The following is a 19,561-nucleotide window of genomic DNA, read 5'->3' as shown; positions in this document are numbered from 1 at the left end:
CACAAGAGGCTTCTCCAAAACAGAGTGTGGAAGGATGTCACCTAATAAGATCTAGAGAGTTTACTCTCAAAACCAATATATCAGAGGTCAAGTTTTCAAAGCTAATACACATACACATACATACACAGAGAGCCCTAGGAAGATCAGGTAGAACATTTACATACCAAAGAAACAGGAAGAGAAATGCAAGTTCCCCCTAGAAGACCTTTGTTTTCAGTCAGGATTTTGAAAAGATACTTTAATCAAGCAGGCTTTTCAAACTTAAATTATGTATACAATAAAAGAGCCTCTTCATGTTTAGGGCGGAGAAGGCAATGGTACCCCACTCCAATACTCTTGCCTGGAAAATCCCATGGATAGAGGAGCCTGGTAGGCTGCAGTCCATGGGGTCATTGAGAGTTGGACATGACTCAGTGACTTCACTTTCACTTTTCACTTTCATGCATTGGAGAAGAAAATGGCAACCCACTCCAGTGTTCTTGCTTGGAGAATCCCAGGGACAGCGGAGCCTGGTGGGCTCCCGTCTATGGGGTCGCACAGAGTTGGACACGACTGAAGCAACTTAGCAGCAGCAGCAGCATGTTTAGGGCAAGATTTCCTTTAATTCCCAACTGAGTAGGTACTTGTAAGCTTTAAACATAAACCTGGTTGGGGTATTAGCTGGAGGCTGGCAATCTGTATTGCCTTTCTCTTTTGTTCTAAAAGCTTTATTTCCCATTCAAAGGTCAGTTTGTCAAAATAAAAATTGCCAGTGACAACTGAGTAATGGGTCAATATGCTGCTTCAGAGCTTTACTTCTCTAGGTTTTTTACCAGGATTGTTTCAGACCCTTCCTACGTGTCTTAGGTTCTTCCAGTGGTATATAAGACTACCACAGGTGCTCAGATCATGGTCCATTAGTCACATCCCTGGTTGAGCAGGTTAATTAAAATAAGTGGATTTCCCTGTAGACAGCTAAACAGCATAAGGTCTTGCCTTCACCCCTCCTCCAAGTTTTTCATTCTCCTGAGAAAGCTAATGCTGGCCCAGAGGAAAGAGTACCTTCTTTGGAATTCATAAGCTCTTCTAAGTTTTCACTTTTACTTTAACAAACTGTATTAAGGTAGCTAACTCAAGGAATAATAACAGGCAAGTCTTCCTAACTACTCAGTCCAACCTTGCTCAGTGTTTAACTGAACGTCTTTCCAGTCTTTAAACTGAGGATAAAACATTCAATGTCTAAACCGAGTAAAATCTTCCCAGTCTCTTTCACTGAGGATAACCCACTCAAGTGTCTAAACTGAGCAAAAATCTTCCCAGTATTTCCTACACTGAGGATAAACCAGGTACTTCTTGAAACTAAATTCCAAGGATAATCTATTTCTCCAGAGAGGAGTTTAACATCTCTGAATAAAACTTAAGATCATCAACCAATAACAGGAGGTCCTAGAACTAGGAGAGACTCACTCAATTTCAAGAAAGTGGATGGGCACAAGAGGCCTCTGCTGGTACCAAAGCTCTGGATCCTCAAAGAGTTCAGGTGAAGGAGAGAAGTCTGCTCTGGTCCCTTCATCAGTCACTGTAACTGTCAGCTAAAAAACGTATACATAACCTAAAAGCTGATTAGTATGTACTATGCAGTGGACATACTGAGGATTTCAAGCCCAGGAGGCAGCATCTCAGGTAACCCTGAGAAAAGTGCTCCAAAAGTTGGAGAATCTTAAAAGCAGCAAGACAGTAGCAACTTGTTACATAAAAGGGAAGGAACATAAGAAGGTCTGCAAATATTTTAGCAGAAAGTTTGCATACTAAAAGAACATGGCATTATATATTTAAAGCATTGAAAGGGAAAAGTCTAACCAAGAACACTCTACATAAAAAGATTTGAGGTAGACATAAAGAGTTTCCAGAAAAGCAAGGATAAAGTACTTCACCACCAACAAATCAACTTTACAGAAAATATTAAAAGCATTTTAAACTGCAAAATAACACTAATTAATTAAACGAAAATAAAAATATAACTGGGAAAGTTAAAAAATAGTAAAGTTAGCCTATTATTCACTTGCAAAGTTTGTATGAAAGTTAAAAGGAAAAAGTAGCAAAATTAACAAAAACTACAATAATTATTTAAGGAGATATATAAAGTATAATGATATAAAATGTGACATGAAAAACATAAAACAAAAGGGGTAAAATATAGCATTTTAGAATGAATTCAAATTTAAGTTGCTATCAATTGAAAATGGACTCATATACATACATTATTTATATGTGAACCTCAGGATAGTCACAAAGTAAAACTAGATTTACAAAAGAAAATAGGAAATAAATCTTAATGTAATCCTTAAAAAGTTATTAAATCAAAAGGGAAGAGAATAAGAGACAAAGAAAGGAACTATAAAATTACTATAAAACTATTCAGATGATAATATACAAGATGACAATTATTACACGCTTATCAACAATAACTTTAAAAGTTAATTAATTTAATTATCCAATCAAAAGACATAGAATGGCTGGATGGAAAAAAAAAAAAAAAAGAAGATGACACATGTATATGCATGCCTACATATCTTCACTTCAGATATAGAGATACACAAGAGGCTAAAAGTGAAGGGATGTAAAAAGATATATCATTGCATTAGAAATTAAAAGAAAGGTGATGTAGGTATGTTCATATCAGACAAAGCAGACTTTAAAACACGGACTGTAGTAAAAGACCAAAAAGGGCATAAACGAGTAAATCAAAAAAGAAGATATGGCATTTTATATGTACCCAATATAGGAACACCACAATATATAAAGCAAGTATTAATTAACAGACCTAAAGGGAGAATTTGACATATACTAGTATAAGGAAACTCTAACATCAATATACCAACAGAAGGAGTTTTTTTTTTTTTTTTAATTTTCATTGGAGGCTAAACCACTTCAGTATTCTATCCTTGAGAACCCCATGAACAGTATGAAAAGGCAAAATGATAGGATACTGAAAGAGGAACTCCCCAGGTCAGTAGGTGTCCAATATGCTACTGGAGATCAGTGGAGAAATAACTCCAGAAAGAATGAAAGGATGGAGCCAAAGCAAAAACAATACCCAGTTGTGGATGTGACTGGTGATAGAAGCAAGGTTCAATGCTGTAAGGAACAATGTTGCATAAGAACCTGGAATGTCAGGTCCATGAATCAAGGCAAATTGCAAGTGGTCAAACAGGAGATGGCAAGAGTGAATGTCGACATTCTAGGAATCAGCGAACTAAAATGGACTGGAATGGGTGAATTTAACTCAGATGACCATTATATCTACTACTGCAGGCAGGAATCCCTCAGAAAAAATGGAGTAGCCATCATGGTCAACAAGAGAGTCCAAAATGCAGTACTTGGATGCAATCTCAAAAATGACAGAATAATCTCTGCTAGGGGCTGGTGCACTGGGATGACCCAGAGGAATGGGATGGGGAGGGAGGTGAGAGGGGGTTTCAGGATAGGGAACAGGTGTGCACCCATGGTGGATTTGTGTTGATGTATGGCAAAACCAATACAATATTGTAAAGTAATTAGCCTCCAATTAAAATAAATAAATTTATATTAAAAAAAAAAGTGAGGGTAAATATTTTTATATTAGACAAAATAGACTTTTAGCCCGAAATGGTAACAAGAAACAAAAAGATCATTATATGATGATAAAGAAGTCAGAAAATAATTGCAAATAAAACAACTGACAAAGGATTAATCTCTAGAGTATATAAGCAGCTCATATAGCTCACTCCAGTACTCTTGCCTGGAAACCCCATGGATGGCGGAGCCTGGTGGGCTGCCGTCTATGGGGTCGCACAGAGTTGGACACGACTGAAGCGACTTAACAGCAGCAGAAGAAGCAACTTAGATGTCCATCGACAGATGAATGGATAATGAAGTCATAGTACATATATAAAATGGAATATTACTCAGCTGTAAAAAAAATGCATTTGAGTCAGTTCTAATGAGGAGGATGGACCTAGAGCCTATTATACAGAATGAAGTAAGTCATAAAGAGAAAAACAGATATCATATATTAACACACATATATATAGAAATCTAGAAAGATGGTACTGATTAACCTATATGCAGTGCAGCAATGGAAATAGAGACATAGTAAACAGACTTGTGGACACAGTGTGGGAAGGAGAAGATGGGATAAATTGGGAGAGTAGCACTGAAGCATATACATTACTATGTGCAAAACTGATAGTCAGTGGGAATTTGCTGTATGACACAGAGAGTTCAAATCTGGTGCTGTGTGACAACACAGAGGGGTGGGAGGTGGGAGGCAGGTTCATGAGAGAGGGTCCATATGTATACCTATGGTTGATTCATGTTAATCTATGGTAGAAACCAACACAATATTATACAGCAAGTATCTTTCAGTTGAAAATAAAAATTTAAAAATCATTAATATCTGCACACACAACATGGACCAACAACATTTGTTAAGCAAATAGTAACAGATCTGAAGGAAGAAATAAAAAACAATACAATCATAGAAACTTCAATACCCCAAAGTCAGCAATGGATACATCATCCAGACAGAAAATATAAAAGGAAAAAATGCACTTGAATGATACATTAATCTAAATGAAACTGACAGAAATTTATAGAACATTCCATCCAACAGCATTAGAATACACATTCTTCTAAAGAGCAGACAACAAATCCCCCAAAGTAGATCATAATGACAGGACATGAAAAGGGTGTTAGTAAATTCAAGAAGTTTAAAATCATAGCAAGTATCTTTTCTGACCACAGTGGTGTGAAACTAGAGATCAACAATAGGACACATGAAATATCTACAAATATGTGGACAATAACTAAATGACAAAACTCTAAAACAACCAGCGAAAAAGTCAAAAGGGAAATTAAACAGTATATTAAATGAAAATGGAAACACAGCATACCAAAACAAGTCAGTTCTGAGAAGAAAATTTAGTGCTAAATGCACACATTAAGAAATTAGAAAGAAAATAACTAATTTTACACCTCTAAGAACTAGAAAAAAAAGAACAAATTATTGACAACGTTAGCAGATGAAAGGAAGTAATAAAGATCAGAGTGGAAATAAATGAAATAGACCAGAAAAACAATAGAAAAGACTAACACCCCTAAAATCTAAGTTTTTGAAAAGATAAATAAAACTGACAATACTTTTTGGTAAACTAACAAAGAAAGAAAAGAGATGCAAATAAAATTAGAATGAAAGAGGAGATATTAGAATTGCTACTACAGAAATACATACGATTATAAGAGATTACTATGAACATTTATACATCAATAAGTTAGATAACCTAGAGCAAATGGACAAGTTCCTACAAACACACAACCTACCAAGACTAAATCTGGAAGAACTAGAAAAGCTGACCAGATCAATAATGAGTAAGGAAACCAGTCATCAAAAACCTCCCAACATAGAAAACCCTATGATTAGATATCTTCACTGATGGATTTTACCAAACATTTAAAAATTAACACCAACCTTTCTATCAGTTCAGTTCAGTTCAGTCGCTCAGCCATGTCTGACTCTTTGTGACCCCATGAACCACAGCATGCCAGGCCTCCTTGTCCATCACCAACTCCGGGGACCACCCAAACCCATGTCAATCGAGTCAGTGACGCCATTCAACCATCTCATCCTCTGTGGTCCCCTTCTCCTCCTGCCCTCAATCTTTCCCAACATCAGAGTCTTTTCAAATGAGTCAGTTCTTCCCATTAGGTGGCCAAAGTATTGGAGTTTCAGCTTCAACATCAGTCCTTCCAATGAATACCCAGGACTGACCTCCTCTAGGATGGACTGATTGAATCTCCTTGCAGTCCAGGGGACTCTCAAGAGTCTTCTCCAACACCACACTTCAAAAGCATCAATTCTTCGGTGCTCAGCTTTCTTTATAGTCCAACTCTCATATCCATACATGACCATTGGAAAAACCATAGCCTTGACTAGACGGACTTTTGTTGGCAAAGTAATGTCTCTACTTTTTAATATGGTGTCTAGGTTGGTCATAACTTTCCTTCCAAGAAGTAAGCGTCTTTTAATTTCATGGCTGCAATCACCATCTGCAGTGATTTTGGAGCCCAGAAAAATAAAGTCAGCCACTGTTTCCACTGTTTCCCCATGTATCTGCCATGAAGTGATGGGACCGGATGCCATGATCTTCGTTTTCTGAATGTTGAGCTTTAAGCCAACTTTTCACTCTCCTCTTTCACTTTCATCAAGAGGCTCTCTAGTTCCTCTTCACTTTCTGTAATAAGGGTGGTGTCATCTGCTTATCTGAGGTTATTGATATTTCTCCCAGCAGTCTTGATTCCAGCTGTGCTTCTTCCAGCCCAGCGTTTTTCATGATGTACTCTGCATATAAGTTAAATAAACAGGGTGATGATATACAGCCTTGACGTTCTCCTTTTCCTATTTGGAACCAGTCTGTTGTTCCATGTCCAGTTCTAACTGTTGCTTCCTGACCTGCATACAGATTTCTCAAGAGGGAGGTCAGGTGGTCTGGTATTCTCATCTCCTTCAGAATTTTCCACAGTTTATTGTGATCCACACAGTCAAAGGCTTTGGCATAGTCAGTAAAGCAGAAATAGATGTTTTTCTGGAACTCTCTTGCTTTTTCAATGATCCAGTGGATGTTGGTAATTTGATCTCTGGTTCCTCTGCCTTTTCTAAAACCAGCTGGAACATCTGGAATTTCACGGTTCATGTATTGCTGAAGCCTGCCTTGGAGAATTTTAAGCATTAGTTTACTAGTATGTGAGATGAGTGTAACTGTGTGGTAGTTTGAGCATTCTTTGGCATTGCCTTTCTTTGGGATACTTTCTATAAGATTGAAGAGCAGGAAACACTTCCAAACTCATTTTTACAAGGTCACCATTACCCAGACACAAAAACAAGATTAAGAATACTGTAGAAGAAAAATATAGATCAATATCCCAGATGAATACAGATGCAAAAATTCTCAACCAAATATTAGCAAACTGAATTCAAGAGCACATTAAAAGAATAATATACCATGACCAAGTACAATTTATCCCTGGGATGTAATGATATTTCAACATACACAAATCAATAAAAGTGATATACCACATTAATAACATGAAATAAAAATCATAGGATTATCTCAATTGATTCCGGTAAAGTATTCACACAAAAAAGCACCATTTCATGATAAAAAATCCTTGACAGATCGGGTATATAAGGAATGTACCTTAAAAACCTTATATGACACACCCACAGGTTACATGGTGCCCAACAGTGAAAAGTTGAAAGTTTTTCCTCTAAGATCAGGAACATGGAAAGCACGCCCATTCTCACTAGTGTTATTCAATATACTACTAGAATTCCTAGCTAGAGCAATTAGGCAAGACAAAGAAATATAAAGCATCCTAGTCAGAAAGGAAGAAGCAAAATTGTCATTACTTGCAGATGATATGATGTTATATATAGAAAATCTCAAAGGTTCAACCAACATATGTTGGAACTAATCAACAAATTCAATAAAAAGCAGGCTGTAAAATAAACATCCTCATTTTAAGTCACTAACTACCTAGTCAGTTATATGACCTAATGTATGACACTTATTTGTGTTTCAATTTATTCATCTGTACAGCTTATTTATGTCTCAGTTCCTTCATTTATACAATTTAAAAATTAAGCATCTAACAGAAAAAAAAAATCCTGAAATCTGTTGCACTTCTATACACTAAAAATAAAACATCTGAAAAAGAAAGGAGGAAATCTTTCACATTCACAATAGCATCAAAAGTAATAAAATGCTTAGGAATAAATTTAACCAAGGATGTGAATAATCTATATAACAAGAACAAGATTTTGTTGAAAGAAATCAAAGATGACACAAGCAAATGGAAAGATATCCCATGTTGATGAATTGGAAGAATTAATATTGTTAAAATATCCTCAGCTACCCAAAGCCGTCTATAAATTCAAAGCAATTCCAGTGTCATTTTCCTCAGATATAGATCATAAAATCCCAACGTTTGTATACAGCTCCAAAAGACTCCAAATAACCAAAACAATCATGAGAAAAGAACAAAGAAGTAAGCCATCACACATCCTGGCTTCAAACTATAGTACAAATCTATAGTAATTAAGACAGTATGGTACTGGCATAAAAATAGACACAAAAACCAATGGAACAGGAGAGCCCAGAAATTAATCTCCACCTATATGGTCAACTAATATTTGGTGAGGGAGCCAAGAACACTCAGTAGGGAAAGGGTAGTCTCTTCAACAAATGGTGTTGCCAAAACTAGATAACCACATGCACAGATATGAAATCAGGTCCCTATATTACACCACTCACAAAGATCATTTGGCCATAACATTTGTTAACTCATCTTATGACACATGAAGAATCAAATTTCTGCTCTAAAAGATGTTCTTCCCTGTTTAGGAAAAATACCAGGGAAATGGTTTGGTTTAGGAGAATCTTGGCTTAAAACTTTATTAATGACTTGGTCATCCCTACTGTCAATTTTGATCACATCTATAGCTCTCTATAAATGGACATACACAATGCACATGCAAGGTAAAATTGCACTAAGTACTACTGGACAACTTGGAATTGACTGCTAGTTCTTGCCAGACATCTTACTAACATATCATACTAAAAGGAAAAAAAAAAAAAACAGGCCATTAAGACCCAACATTGAGGGACATGATGGATCAGAGGCAGGTAAGCAACCACTCTGGCATCGAGGAACCAACTATTTTATCACCGAGTGCTTTCTAAGAAAAAAGTTAATTATCGAAAGGGGGAAATTGATGAAATAAAATTTATATTCTATGGCAAAGCAAGAAAAACTTTGAATACAATATTTTTCTTTGCCCATTCATGTCTCCTTCCTTCCCTTTACTGGGTATTGTGCATCTGCATTAACCAGACCTCCTGAGGAGATAATATTCCTTCTTAATCTCATAACAAGTCACAAATCCTGAGGACACAATCTTCCTTCTTATTCTTATAAGGGGCCACAATGACCCATGATCTGCCGATCTACTTTGTATGTGTAGATCTGGATTGTTTAAACTGTCAGTACATCATTTGACATACAAACTTTTGTCTCAAAAACTTATATAACTGTACTTTGACCTCTAATGGGTGGAACAGTCCTGAGAACTTTCTGAAAGACTGTCTCCCAGGTAATAATCTTCAGGTTGGCTCAAATAAAATTTTCCATTTCTTTCTTAGATCAACTAATTTTTTTTCATTGACACTTGAAAACTCTTATTATCCTTCAAGAGTCAAACATCACCTCCTCTACCAAGACTTCTTTGACTTCTTTACCCCAAATGCCACCAACATCCTTTCTACTCATGTTAACAATCTGCCCACTTGTCAATTTTCCAATTCCTCCCTCCTGAATTTATTCAACATTTCTCTAACCTGTGCCCTTACCCAAAAAAATGGGTATAACCCTACTGGGAATTTAAGTGAGACACATGCAAAGCTTAGTGTGGTCCCTAGCATATGGTAAGTGATCGACCAGTACTAGATGTTAGCTAGAACTTTGTCTGTCTCCCAGCTAACCTCCAGGGCAAGGTTGAGGTCTTATATTTGTGTATTCCCATTCTGTAGCACAGAGCTATCCACATAGAGGGCTTCCAAGGCATGTATGTTGAGTAAGTGAGTGAGATTAATGAATCAGTTTTGCTTCCTCCTTTCAAAACTATCTGCTTTATATAAGTAGAAATGGTTAATATATAGAGTCAGGTTTAAATAACCTACAGCAGAAAAGGACTCTGAACCCTGTTGAGTATTTTCTGCTCTACTACCATACCATCACTGATCAGCAAAAGTGCCCCAAGCCCATGGTCCTATTATAAAGATCAGCTTTCCAAGAACATAATACAGGCTATCTTATCTCATTATCCAGTGACATTAGCTGGATAATAATATTCTTTGAGGCCTGTCTGTTTCCCTGAGACACTATGGAGGGAGAAAACTGACCTTGCAGCTTCTCCAGAAGCTACTTTGGTCCTATCTATATTATCACCAATGAGTCGGTGATGGCATCTTTGACTCAATGGACCTGAGTTTGAATAAACTCTGAGAGACAATGAATGACAGGGAAGCCTGGCCTGCTGTAGTAAATGGGGTCACAAAGAGACACGACTGAGCAACTGAACAACAACAAATATTATCACCAAAGGAAAAGAGTTATCTAACCTCACTTTTCCATAACTCTACTCCATTCCCCTCCAACCCACATTAAATTGATACTCATTACCTGCCTTTTGTTATATGACTATTCCTGCTTAGAATATCTTTTCCCCTTAACTCTGGCTATTCAGATCTTACCTATACTTCAAGGCTTCACAGAAAAAATGAATTGGGTATCATGCTCTGTTATAAGTGTTTATCAAAAAGAGAAGAATGGAGTGGAAGGAAAGGTGGAGGTGGAGTAGTACATGTGTCTTACTAAAAGGCAAGGATTTAATCCTGTAAGTGAAGGGGAGTCTGAATAATTCTAAACATAGGATTGTCAAGATAAAAACACATATTTTAGAAATATCCTAAAATGTAGACTACACTGGAAATTATATTACTTTGCTAGGACTGCCACATCAAAGTACTAAAAACCAGGGGATTTAACAACAAAAATGTATTGTCTCACAGTTCTGAAGGCTGTTAACTCTGAAACCAAAGTGCCACCAGGTTTGGTTCCTCCTGAGGGTTCTCAGAGAAGAATCTGTTCTAGGCCTCTCTCCTTGTCTTATAGATGACTGTCTTCTCTCTGTGTCTCTCCAGATCATCTTTCCTCTATGAGCCTTTATGTCCAAATTTTCCCTTTTCATAAGGATACCACTCATATTGGATTAGGGCCTGTCCTAACTACCTCATTTTAACTTGATTACCTCTGTAAATACCCGTCTCCAAATACAGTCACATTCTATGGTACCAGAAATTAGGAATCCAATGTATTTTGAGGGACGTAATTCAACATATAACAAAGGTCACAGAGATTGCTGCTGCTGCTGCTAAGTCGCTTCAGTCGTGTCCGACTCTGTGCGACCCCATAGACGGCAGCCTACCAGGCTCCCCCGTCTCTGGGATTCTCCAGGCAAGAACACTGGAGTGGGTTGCCATTTCCTTCTCCAATGCATGAAAGTGAAAAGTGAAAGTGAAGTCGCTTAGGCGTGTCCAACTCTTAGTAACCCCTTGGACTGCAGCCCACCAGGCTCCTCCACCCGTGGGATTTTCCAAGCAAGAGTACTGGAGTGGGGTGCCATTGCCTTCTCTGGTCACAGAGATTAGAGGCAGATAAAACAACAGTAAGGGGCTATGTTAATAGGCTAGGTCATACGTGATGAAAAATTATGCAAAGACACTACAAGTAGGAATGCAGAGGATACAAAGATTTAAGAAGGAGAATCTAGAAGCTATGGAGAAGAAAGAGTCATAGATGACCCTAGGCTTTATTGCTGCTGCTAAGTCACTTCAGTCGTGTCTGACTCTGTGTGACCCCATAGACGGCAGCCCACCAGGCTCCCCCATCCCTGGGATTCTCCAGGCAAGAGCACTGGAGTGGGTTGCCATTTCCTTCTCCAATGCATGAAAGTGAAAAGTGAAAGGGAAGTCGCTCAGTCATGTCTGACTCTTAGCGACCCATTGCTAGGCTTTTATTGTTTTGGTTGATTATGTGACTGTTGATCAAGAAGAGAAACTGGAGTCAGGGAGTTTGATGATGAATTCAATTTTAAACATATTAACTGTAGAGGTGTCAAGTTAAGATGTCTGATTAACAGACAAATGGATGTGTCTGGGCTAAGAAAAAGCATTCAGTTGGAGATAGAGACTGTCATATAGGTTATATAAATGGCTGTTGAAATTCTTAAGTGGATGAGATGACCTAAATAAGGAGTATAGAGTAGCAAGATAAGAGAATAAAAAGAGCAATCAGAGAGGTTCGTGGAAATCCATGGTAGAGTATTATCACAGAAGACATGAAAGGGGAGGCTTTAAAGATGGAAGGAAAGTACAACAACCTTAAATGTAGTAAAGCCAAGTATGTTGAAAACCTAAAGAGAGAGTACATGACATGACATTTAGGAGATCTTCAGGTAACTCTTGTGAGAGCAGTTTCAATAATGATCTAAATGGAAACTGTCAAAAAATAGGGTGGTAATTTGAGTAAGGGCTGTTAAATAAAGATTGACTTAGGAAATAAATGTGTTTGCAAGCTAAAGACTAGGCAGTAAAGCATAATAATCAAGGTGTAGACTTTATAGACCTGGGTTCAAATCTCACATCTGCTCTTTCCAAGTTGTATAAACTTGAGCAAGTTGCTTGATTTTTCTGTCACAATTTCCCTAACTGAAAAATTGGGAATACAACAGTACCTACTACATAGGATTATGGTGAACATTATATCAATTGATAAATGCAAAGTGTTCAATAGAGGGCTTGGCACAGAGTAGGTATTCAATAGGGCTTCCCTGATGGTTCAGTTGGTAAAGAATCCACCTGCAATGCAGGAGACCCCAGTTCTATTCCTGGGTTGGGAAGATCCGCTGGAGAAGGGATAGGCTACCCACTCCAGTATTCCTGGGCTTCCCTTGTGACTCAGGTAGTAAAGAATCTGCCTGCAATGCGGGAGACCTGGGTTCAATCCCTGAATTGGGAAGATCCCCTGGAGAAGGGAAAGGGTTACCCACTCCAGTATTCTGGCCTAGAGAATTCCATGGACTGCATAGTCCATAGGGTTGCAAAGAGTCGACACAACTGAGCAACTTTCACTTTCACTTTTCACTTTCAGGTATTCAATAAATGTTATCTATATTAGGTGGGAATGGTTGGATGGGTGGAAGAACCAAAGAAAAAGGAATTGAAGAAAAAGAAGCTGATGGAACAACTTTTCAGAAGGTATGGGAGAGAATGAATCCTCTTTAACTTACTAGCTCTGTGTCCTTTGGTAAGGCACTTTACATTCCTGTGTCACAGTTTCCTATTCTGTAGAATGTAAATGATAATATTGCTTCCCTCACAAGGGTATTGTGAGGATTAAATGAAATGATACATGAAACACACTTCCCTACTGGGAAGAACTTGAGGAGAAGAATAGTATATAATCTACATGAAATTATGTGTGCCAGCAAGACTGAAATTAAAAAAAAAATAAAGTATTAAAGTGAATAATATTCACAATTTCATGCTAGAGTAAAACAGTGCTATACAATCTTGTGAATGTTTTCTTAACAAGATTAAGCATTCTTCTAGTGCTAATAAATTTATTGTGATTTTTTTAAATTATGCTGAAAATATTTTTTGTATTTCAGTAGTTTCAAATATGTTTGAAATCTTTTTCAGATAATTGTTATGAAACAATGGCTAGTATAAAATTAAATTAGTTACATGAATTCAGCAATAAGCTTACTAATTTTTTCAAATCATAATATCATAAATTCAAATATCAAAATCATAAAATCATAATCTGTCTTGATTGTGTTAAGATGAACAACTGAAGATTTATCCTTACAAGAGTAGAATTTTAAATATAATAATAAATATAATAATTGTTGATTATTTATCTTCTTTAAAAATGACTCCCTATCTCACTTGGAATAAAATCCAAAGTATTTACAAGGTCCTATAAGATCTGGCCAGAGATGGCAATGGCAACCCACTCCAGTACTCTTGCCTGGAAAATCCCATGGATGGAGGAGCCTGGTAGGCTGCAGACCATGGGGTCGTGAAGAGTCGGACACGACTGAGCGACTTCACTTTCACTTTTCACTTTCATGCATTGGAGGAGGAAATGGCAACCCACTCCAGTGTTCTTGCCTGGAGAATCCCAGGGATGGCGGGGCCTGGTGGGCTGCCCTCTATGGGATCGCACAGAGTCGGACACGACTGAAGCAACTTAGCAGCAGCAGCAGCATAAGATCTGGCACTTCTCTGTCTCTCTGAAATCATGTGCTACCACTCTCCTCTTCACTCCAGTGATGCTGGCTTTGCTATTCTTTGAACACGTCAAACCTTTGAAATTCTATTTTCTCTGTCAAGAATACTCTTCCCTTGGGTATTCTCATGGCTAGTTCTCTCACTTTATTCATATATATTCTTTAAAATCATCATATCAGAGAAGCCCTCTTTGATTGTTCATTAAATAGCTCTCCCCAGTCCCTCTGCTATCTTATTCAATGCCCCCTCCCAAAAAAAAAAAAAAAAAACCCATCCAATAACATACCCTCATTAGAATACAGTCTCCAAAATGGCAAGGGACTTGTCTTGCAGACTCTTCAGAGTCTTGTGCAGTGATGGCACAGAATAGGTTCTCAGTAAGTATTTGTTGAATTAATTAATGAATGAATCTCATAACACAATGTACTTTCCTATTGATACTTTTGTCTTTCATATGTCCTTATCCTTGAACGCTGAGAAAAAACCAGGAAGGAACTCAGACCAAAGTAAATGTAGGCATAGGCTATACTAGTCTAATCAAGAACAGCCTAGGCTACCAGATTCCAGAAGAGGAGTTGGGGGATCGAAACTACTGCTTGTGACATAGAGAGAGCGAGAGAGGACAAAGTGTTCTTTCTGCAATTATTTCTTATGAAGCCCTTTTGCCTCTGTGTAGACAGAAACTGTCTTCAAGCCCAGAAAGCAGAATGAATGACAACAAACTAATTTCTCTGGGAAAGTCACTTGAAACCTTTGTACTGCTGCTAAGTCGCTTCAGTCATGTCCGACTCTGTGCAACCCAGAGACAACAGCCCACCAGGCTCCCCCATCCCTGGGATTCTCCAGGCAAGAACACTGGAGTGGGTTGCCATTTCCTAATGCTATTGCCATTACCTTTGTACTGCTTGCCTATAATAACTGTTAGTGGGTTCACAAAATTTTCACTGTCTTAGGAAGAGATTAACCATATTTCATCAAACATATTTTATGACAGCTATATCCTGCATCTAGAAACTCTCCCAAAGAAAAACCAACATGAACACAAAGGGACAATCAAATATTAAAATGGAAGCACAGCAATACCTAACATATTCCATGATTATCAAATTTAGAAGGTTGGCTGTGGAGTCAGCACACAGTTCCTTCCCACTCTCCATGCCAGGGTGTGGGTAGCAGATTTTAATGTGAGTGACAAGTACAAGTGGCTCTTGACTCTAGAGCAGGACTGTACTCCCACTGGTGAAAGTAGCCAGGAGGGTTCCAGTTGAATTAATGTTTCCTTTGTTTTTTTTTTTTAATTTAATTTTATTTTATTTTTAAACTTTACATAATTGTATTAGTTTTGCCAAATATCAAAATGAATCCACCACAGGTATACATGTGTTCCCCATCCTGAACCCTCCTCCCTCCTCCCTCCCCATTCCATCCCTCTGGGTCGTCCCAGTGCACCAGCCCCAAGCATCCAGTATCGTGCATCGAACCTGGACTGGCAACTCGTTTCATACATGGCACAAAGACAGAAATATAGATCAATGGAACAAAATAGAAAGCCCAGAGATAAGTCTACACACATATGGACACCTTATCTTTGACAAAGGAGGCAAGAATATACAATGGATTAAAGACAATCTCTTTAACAAGTGGTGCTGGGAAATCTGGTCAACCACTTGTAAAAGAATGAAACTAGAACACTTTCTAACACCATACACAAAAATAAACTCAAAATGGATTAAAGATCTCAACGTAAGACCAGAAACTATAAAACTCCTAGAGGAGAACATAGGCAAAACACTCTCTGACATACATCACAGCAGGATCCTCTATGACCCACCTCCCAGAATATTGGAAATCAAAGCAAAACTAAACAAATGGGACCTAACTAACCTTAAAAGCTTCTGCACATCAAAGGAAACTATTAGCAAGGTGAAAAGACAGCCTTCAGAATGGGAGAAGATAATAGCAAATGAAGCAACTGACAAACAACTAATCTCGAGAATATACAAGCAACTCCTACAGCTCAACTCCAGAAAAATAAATGACCCAATCAAAAAATGGGCCAAAGAACTAAATAGACATTTCTCCAAAGAAGACATACAGATGGCTAACAAACCCATGAAAAGATGCTCAACATCACTCATTATCAGAGAAATGCAAATCAAAACCACTATGAGGTACCATTTCACACCAGTCAGAATGGCTGCGATCCAAAAGTCTACAAGTAATAAATGCTGGAGAGGGTGTGGAGAAAAGGGAACCCTCTTACACTGTTGGTGGGAATGCAAACTAGTACAGCCACTATGGAGAACAGTGTGGAGATTCCTTAAAAAACTGGAAATAGAACTGCCTTATGATCCAGCAATCCCACTGCTGGGCAAACAGACTGAGGAAACCAGAAGGGAAAGAGACACGTGTACCCCAATGTTCATCGCAGCGCTGTTTATAATAGCCAGGACATGGAAGCAATCTAGATGTCCATCAGCAGATGAATGGATAAGAAAGCTGTGGTACATATACACAATGGAGTATTACTCAGCCATTAAAAAGAATACATTTGAATCAGTTCTAATGAGGTGGATGAAACTGGAGCCTATTATACAGAGTGAAGTAAGCCAGAAAGAAAAACACCAATACAGTATACTAACACATATATATGGAATTTAGAAAGATGGTAATAATAACCCTGTGTACGAGACAGCAAAAGAGACACTGATGTATAGAACAGTCTTATGGACTCTGTGAGAGAGGGAGAGGGTGGGAAGATTTGGGATAATGGCATTGAAACATGTAAAATATCATGTATGAAATGAATTAATGTTTCCTTTGTTTTTACGACCCCATAGACCAGTGACTTAGCAGCAGCAGCAGACCAGTGACTTTATAGAGAAAGAACACTGAGGCTTTCTTTTTTATCTGAATCTAGTGGATTCAATGTCATGGCCATTCAGAATAAGGTCATTTTGGGGTTTAGAAAACCAATTGAGAAAAGAAGGGATGGAGGAAGGTGCTTTAATAAATGGTGCCGAGAAACCTAAAACCAATCCATGCCCTTAATGGGAGTTGACACTGGGGATGCACTGAAACCTAGCACATTAAAAAAGAGAGGGTCTCTGCCTTGTATTTAATACCAGAGATAGCTGAACTGGTAAACTGCAGAGTGCTAGAAGCTATGCCATTCCACTGACCAAATAGAAATGCGTAGATACGCACAGACAATTCATACCTTAAAAAAAAAAAAAAAAGACATCCAGAGTAAAATATTAGACCTAAAACCTCAAACAACATATTTTATTATCTTTGACATGCAGGATATCATTAGGCTCCATCCAGACCTGCCATCCTCCTTAAGCAGAAACATAAGAAAAATAAACTTGGAAGAGATGCCACTGATCTGTATGAGGCCTTCTAACAAGTTTCCACCACACTAGTTCTTTTATTTAACAGCAGAAGGGAGCTGGTAAAGCCCTCCTGCCCAAGACAATCTTCCAGGTTGGACATGGACATGGGAATAACAGATCAGTCAAGGTAGCCTTTAGCTTCCCTATTGAAACATCCTGCCCTTCTCTCTTTGCATGCCATTTTGACTTGAGTTCCTATCTCTTACAGCTGAATCTCCCAATCACTTGGGCTTGGGCATATGGATGCTTGGTACTAAAGACAACACAATAAAGATGAATAATGGGAACCTTCACGTGACACATGCTTGATAAATGCTGAAATCAAATTCAACATTCGACTCTAGGAAGAAACCTTGGCCACCAATCTGTTAATAAAGGAGTCAGTGACATCACTCTACATTGTCCTGACATATTACAGACATTCAGCAGTGGGATTAGTCACAGACAATGAACCTATCTTTTGATAAATATTTGTAAAATAAATTATTTTTTCAAATCTTGATAAATTTTCCTCTTGAGCTAAAACTGCAAGGCCAGTTGACTCTGCAGTTAACTAATGTACAAATTGGCAGCATAGCCCAGGATGCGCCTCCTGAGAATCAACTGGATATTAGAACAAGTTTGGAGGCTGGTATAAGGAGGAAAAACTTGCCTATCTGTACAAATTCCCCCAACACACCTTGTATCATAATAAAGATGAGTTAATGCCATCCTTTTCCAAATCGAATTTTCAGTATTTCCCACATCAGAACTGGTGCACTGCCGCTTTAAGAAGCTGGGCAAGATGGAGCCCTCCCAACTCACAGCTAGAAGCTTTAAGCAGCCAGATACCACTGTGGATTGTGACAAAAAGAAAAAAAATGCCTGGAGGGGTAAGTCGAGGCTCTAAGGGCAGGAGAGGAAATCAAGGCTGTAATCAAACAACCAGCAAACTCTGAGCTTCCTATCCGGTGGATGGCAGCTCCTCTAGGCTTTAAAGCGCCACCCCTCCTCCGTTCCCCTCCCCTTCTTACCCCACCCTACCCGGTCCAACCCTCTGTGTCCTCCTTGAAAGAGTCTCCTTCGGTAAGGTGGCTCTTTGCCGCCCAGAGAATACCCCAGTGAGGGCAGCAAAAGGAAGGGGAGAGGGGGGGTAAGCAAAATGAAAGGGACTTACTTTCGGATTCTGCGCCTCCAAAGGCATCCTCTGCTCCAGCCCCGGGCCAGGCCGATGGGGCGGGGCCGGGGGTTGAGGTGGTGGACCCGGGGTCTTCACTCACTCGTACTACAAATCTAATTCAGTGGAGTCAGGAAAGGGCACCGACTAGGGCCGGTGTACAGTAGGTTTTAATTATCTCAAAAGGAGACAGAAGGGTCTGAGAGAGTTGATCAGGGTAGGAATGGAGGTGAGCTCTAAAACCCTCCTGTCCTCCCTTTCTGGCTAGCTTCCCCCTGGTATTAGCGATTTCAGGGGCTACGGTTTTCTTTTTTCTTCCTTTTGGTTTCTCCCAGCTGCCTGTCCCAGACCCCACCCAGCGGCTCCACCCCATCCACTGCTACACATTCTGTCAATCACCAGCCCCTTTAAAGCTGCACCGCACAACTTGGGTTTTCATCTCTCTTTGGCGGGCAGACAGAATCACGGGGTTCGTGGCATTTCCAACAATACCTCCGACCTCTCTGTTGAGTTTAGGTAGCTGATGTTAGTTGCTAGTGGCGGCCTTCTCTCACCCTCTGCCCCGAAGCTTGCACAGTCGGCTCCACCCAAGCTCCTTCCGGCGGGCCAGACCACCAAACCCCACCCCATCTCTTTTCTTTACTTTGTTTCTAGTTAAAAAAAAAAAAAAATGGTTCTCTAGGCTTCCAGATCGCCAAGAAGGTTCCTGCAGCGCCCTCCTTGGCGCTGCCCAATCTCATAGTATCTGTGCTGAAGTGGCTACAGAAGATTTCCTGTGCCTGGGGACTCTCCGTTTTGCCTGGCCCAATGTGCTCAGTCTTCTCTATCTCATCTGTGTAAATCTCCAGGTTTATGAATACAATCAGAAGGGAGAAGGCAGGGATTCCCCAAAATGTGCTTCATTGCTCTTAGCCAAAAGGAGCGCCCCACTCCATAATTAGGCTGCTCAAAGTTGGAGCAGGACCCTGAGGTCCCATCCACAGGTATTAGTGGAAGTCTAGAATGACCCATCAGAAATCATGTTTAATGTCTTTCTCCCTTCCGGTTAATGGGAACATCTGGTTGTTCAGGCCAAAAAG

The 19,561-nt window shown here is 39.0% G+C and overlaps 1 long non-coding RNA gene across 2 annotated transcripts in view; it reads right to left on the bottom strand.

Moving 5' to 3' along the window:
- Positions 1-19,064, bottom strand: part of LOC129639488 (uncharacterized) — a 72,290-nt gene extending 53,226 nt beyond the window's left edge. Inside the window, exons 1-2 of one of the 2 annotated variants that reach the window (XR_008708429.1) lie at positions 18,483-19,064; positions 18,006-18,159 (exon numbers count right to left, since the gene is read on the bottom strand). This is a non-coding gene — a long non-coding RNA (uncharacterized LOC129639488). The remainder of the gene's footprint in view (positions 1-18,005; positions 18,160-18,482) is intronic. The other variant, XR_008708428.1, reaches the window with a different exon arrangement.
- Positions 19,065-19,561: the final 497 nt, after the last annotated feature.

This window comes from Bubalus kerabau, chromosome X, assembly GCF_029407905.1.
Source record: "Bubalus kerabau isolate K-KA32 ecotype Philippines breed swamp buffalo chromosome X, PCC_UOA_SB_1v2, whole genome shotgun sequence".
Lineage (NCBI taxonomy): Eukaryota > Metazoa > Chordata > Mammalia > Artiodactyla > Bovidae > Bubalus > Bubalus kerabau.
The sequence above is the reverse complement of the archived record's forward strand: the minus strand, read 5'-3'. Positions and strand labels throughout refer to the sequence as shown.